Here is a 5,238-nt window from a genome sequence, read left to right as displayed (position 1 = left end):
CCATCGGCGCAGCATGGCGCTCGCGGTCGTCATTACCCGCTGGCGAGGCGCGGCCAGGGCCGCCAGGCGTCGCCTATCGCGTGCGCAAACTCCCAGCAAGCACCAACGTGCTCCTTTGGATGTTGTCATCCGGAGGTGATAGCGCGGCCCGGGCCGCCTGACGCGGCCCATCGCGGGCGCTCCTCGTCGGACACCTGCGTCACACAGCCTGGGTGCCAGCTGTGGAGTGACACTTGGAGAAAAAGAAGCACAAGTCACTCATATCAAAGTTCCCGTTCCCTTTTGTTTGTGTCACGCTTGGAAATGCTTGAGAGGTGACACTTTGTCAAAATTGCAGCTGGTGTCTCATCATCATCATCACCGCTGCTCATCAGCCTTCCTTGGATGCCTGCCATGCACGCGGCCCAACGGGGCACTCAGATGGGGTGGGCAGCCCGGACCGCCTTGCGCGGCCCAACACGGGCGCCCAGGGGGACGCGGAAACCCGTTTTAGAAAATAACCTCCAGGGGTTTTCCAAGAGCGGCACAGCCCCAGCTCACGTCCGTGTTTCAGTGCGTCAAAAGCGGATTCAAAAGTGTGCTTTTCTCGGTACTTCCCCTGGAGGTCAGTGTTTCTAAAAACTGGGTTTCCGAAATCGTGCTGGAGGTGTTTTGGTCAACCAGGAAAAATGGCATTTACGGGAGAGGGTAAAGTATACCCCCCCCCCCCCTCTCGGCTGATTTACCCTCTCCCGTAAACGCGTTTTTTCCTGGTCGACCAAAACACTCATTGACTCCCATTCATTTGACACTTTGTCATTTTTTCAGCACTTTTTTCGCGCATTGGGTACTCCGCCCATTGACTCCCATTCATTTGACACTTTGTCGTTTTTCCAGACCTTTTTTCACGCATTGGGTACTCCGCCCATTCACTCCCATTCATTTGACACTTTGTCGTTTTTTCAGCACTTTTTTCGCGCATTGGGTACTCCGCCCCATTCACTCCCATTCATTTCACACTTAGAAAAATCATCCGAGCGGCTCTCCACGCATTTTATAGCCGCTTTGGGGCTCCAGCCGCCTCGGCCTTCATTTCTGACTAGGCTCGTGTGGACTTTGTCGTTTTTTCAGCACTTTTTTCGCGCATTGGGTACTCCGCCCCATTCACTCCCATTCATTTGACACTTTGAAAAATCATCCGAGCGGCTCTCCACGCGTTTTATAGCCGCTTTGGGGCTCCAGCCGCCTCGGACTGCATTTCTGACTAGGCTCGTGTGGACTTTGTCGTTTTTTCAGCACTTTTTTTACACATTGGGTACTCTGCCCCATTCACTCCCATTCATTTGACACTTTGAAAAATCATCCGAGCGGCTCTCCACGCGTTTTATAGCCGCTTTGGGGCTCCAGCCGCCTCGGACTGCATTTCTGACTAGGCTCGTGTGGACTTTGTCGTTTTTTCAGCACTTTTTTTACACATTGGGTACTCTGCCCCATTCACTCCCATTCATTTGACACTTTGAAAAATCATCCGAGCGGCTCTCCACGCGTTTTATAGCCGCTTTCAGACTCCTGCCGCCTCGCCTGCACTTCCGCCTCGGTCCGTTAGGATTTAGGCCTTTTTTCAGCACTTTTTCTCCGTTCCTCCGGGGCGACAGCGGCTCTCCACGCATTTTATAGCCGTTTTCAGACTCCTGCCGCCTCGCCTGCACTTCCGCCTCGGTCCGTTAGGATTTAGGCCTTTTTTCAGCACTTTTTCTCCGTTCCTCCGGGGCGACAGCGGCTCTCCACGCATTTTATAGCCGTTTTCAGACTCCTGCCGCCTCGCCTGCACTTCCGCCTCGGTCCGTTAGGATTTAGGCCTTTTTTCAGCACTTTTTCTCCGTTTCTCCGGGGCGACAGCGGCTCTCCACGCATTTTATAGCCGTTTTCAGACTCCTGCCGCCTCGCCTGCACTTCCGCCTAGGTCCGTTAGGATTTAGGCCTTTTTTCAGCACTTTTTCTCCGTTTCTCCGGGGCGACAGCGGCTCTCCACGCTTTTTATAGCGGTTTTCAGACTCCTGCCGCCTCGCCTGCACTTCCGCCTAGGTCCGTTAGGATTTAGGCCTTTTTTCAGCACTTTTTCTCCGTTCCTCCGGGGCGACAGCGGCTCTCCACGCTTTTTATAGCCGCTTTGGGGCTTTAGCCGCCTCGGCCTGCATTTCTGACTAGGCTCGTGTGGACTTTTTCAGCACTTTTTTTGTGCATTGGGTACTCTCGCCCATTGACTCCCATTCATTTGACACTTTGTCATATTTTCAGCACTTTTTTGGCGCATTGGGTACTCTCGCCCATTGACTCCCATTCATTTGACACTTTGTCATATTTTCAGCACTTTTTTGGCGCATTGGGTACTCTCGCCCATTGACTTCAATGCATTTACTGCAACTCCTGCCTGTGTCCGCCAGAGGGCGTCTGGCTTAACAGCGGCTCTCCACGCTATTTCTATCCGCTTTGAGGCTCCAGGCAGCTCGGCCTGGGTTTCTGAATTTCTCCCTTGACACTTTGTTACTTTTTCACCTTTTTTCTCATTTCATCCAGGGACACAGCGGCTCTCCACAGACTTTCCCGCGGCCCCTGGGCTCCAGGACCCTAGGCATGGGTTTCTGCCTAGCTCCCTTGACACTTTGCCATTTTTTCACCTTTTTTCTCATTTCATCCAGGGACACAGCGGCTCTCCACAGACTTTCCCGCGGCCCCTGGGCTCCAGGACCCTAGGCATGGGTTTCTGCCTAGCTCCCTTGACACTTTGCCATTTTTTCACCCTTTTTCTCATTTCATCCAGGGGCACAGCGGCTCTCCACAGACTTTCCCGCGGCCCCTGGGCTCCAGGACCCTAGGCATGGGTTTCTGCCTAGCTCCCTTGACACTTTGCCATTTTTTCACCTTTTTTCTCATTTCATCCAGGGACACAGCGGCTCTCCACAGACTTTCCCGCGGCCCCTGGGCTCCAGGACCCTAGGCATGGGTTTCTGCCTAGCTCCCTTGACACTTTGCCATTTTTTCACCCTTTTTCTCATTTCATCCAGGGCAACAGCGGCTTTCCACAGACTTTGCAGCCGCCCCTGGGCTCCAGGACCCTAGGCATGGGTTTCTGCCTAGCTCCCTTGACACTTTGCCATTTTTTCACCCTTTTTCTCAATTCATCCAGGGACACAGCGGCTCTCCACACACTTTAGAACCGCCCCTGGGCTCCAGGCAGCTCGGCCTGAGTTTCTGAATTTCTCCCTTGACACTTTGCCATTTTTTCACCCTTTTTCTCAATTCATCCAGGGACACAGCGGCTCTCCACACACTTTAGAACCGCCCCTGGGCTCCAGGCAGCTCGGCCTGAGTTTCTGAATTTCTCCCTTGACACTTTGCCATTTTTTCACCCTTTTTCTCATTTCATCCAGGGACACAGCGGCACTCCACAGACTTTACAGCCGCCCCTGGGCTCCAGGCAGCTCGGCATGGGTTTCTGCCTAGCTCCCTTGACACTTTGCCATTTTTCCACCCTTTTTCTCATTTCATCCAGGGACACAGCGGCTCTCCACAGACTTTGCAGCCGCCCCTGGGCTCCAGGACCCTAGGCATGGGTTTCTGCCTAGCTCCCTTGACACTTTGCCATTTTTTCACCCTTTTTCTCAATTCATCCAGGGACACAGCGGCTCTCCACAGACTTTACAGCCGCCCCTGGGCTCCAGGACCCTAGGCATGGGTTTCTGAATTTTTCCCTTGACACTTTGCCATTTTTTCACCCTTTTTCTCATTTCATCCAGGGACACAGCGGCTCTCCACAGACTTTACAGCCGCCCCTGGGCTCCAGGCAGCTCGGCCTGAGTTTCTGAATTTCTCCCTTGACACTTTGCCATTTTTTCACCCTTTTTCTCAATTCATCCAGGGACACAGCGGCTCTCACAGACTTTAGAACCGCCCCTGGGCTCCAGGACCCTAGGCATGGGTTTCTGCCTAGCTCCCTTGACACTTTGCCATTTTTTCACCTTTTTTCTCATTTCATCCAGGGACACAGCGGCACTCCACAGACTTTACAGCCGCCCCTGGGCTCCAGGCAGCTCGGCCTGGGTTTCTGAATTTCTCCCTTGACACTTTGCCATTTTTTCACCTTTTTTCTCATTTCATCCAGGGACACAGCGGCTCTCCACAGACTTTGCAGCCGCCCCTGGGCTCCAGGACCCTAGGCATGGGTTTCTGCCTAGCTCCCTTGACACTTTGCCATTTTTTCACCCTTTTTCTCAATTCATCCAGGGACACAGCGGCTCTCCACACACTTTAGAACCGCCCCTGGGCTCCAGGCAGCTCGGCCTGAGTTTCTGAATTTCTCCCTTGACACTTTGCCATTTTTTCACCCTTTTTCTCAATTCATCCAGGGACACAGCGGCTCTCCACAGACTTTCCCGCGGCCCCTGGGCTCCAGGACCCTAGGCATGGGTTTCTGCCTAGCTCCCTTGACACTTTGCCATTTTTTCACCTTTTTTCTCATTTCATCCAGGGACACAGCGGCTCTCCACAGACTTTCCCGCGGCCCCTTGGCTCCAGGACCCTAGGCATGGGTTTCTGAATTTCTCCCTTGACACTTTGCCATTTTTTCACCTTTTTTCTCATTTCATCCAGGGCAACAGCGGCTCTCCACAGACTTTCCCGCGGCCCCTGGGCTCCAGGACCCTAGGCATGGGTTTCTGCCTAGCTCCCTTGACACTTTGCCATTTTTTCACCCTTTTTCTCATTTCATCCAGGGACACAGCGGCTCTCCACAGACTTTGCAGCCGCCCCTGGGCTCCAGGACCCTAGGCATGGGTTTCTGCCTAGCTCCCTTGACACTTTGCCATTTTTCCACCTTTTTTCTCATTTCATCCAGGGACACAGCGGCTCTCCACAGACTTTGCAGCCGCCCCTGGGCTCCAGGCAGCTCGGCCTGAGTTTCTGAATTTCTCCCTTGACACTTTGCCATTTTTTCACCTTTTTTCTCATTTCATCCAGGGACACAGCGGCTCTCCACAGACTTTGCAGCCGCCCCTGGGCTCCAGCCAGCTCGGCCTGAGTTTCTGAATTTCTCCCTTGACACTTTGCCATTTTTTCACCTTTTTTCTCATTTCATCCAGGGACACAGCGGCTCTCCACAGACTTTGCAGCCGCCCCTGGGCTCCAGCCAGCTCGGCCTGAGTTTCTGAATTTCTCCCTTGACACTTTGCCATTTTTTCACCTTTTTTCTCATTTCATCCA

Source organism: Dunckerocampus dactyliophorus, unplaced genomic scaffold (genome assembly GCF_027744805.1).
Source record: "Dunckerocampus dactyliophorus isolate RoL2022-P2 unplaced genomic scaffold, RoL_Ddac_1.1 HiC_scaffold_87, whole genome shotgun sequence".
Taxonomy (NCBI): Eukaryota; Metazoa; Chordata; class Actinopteri; order Syngnathiformes; family Syngnathidae; genus Dunckerocampus; species Dunckerocampus dactyliophorus.
The sequence above is the reverse complement of the archived record's forward strand: the minus strand, read 5'-3'. Positions refer to the sequence as shown.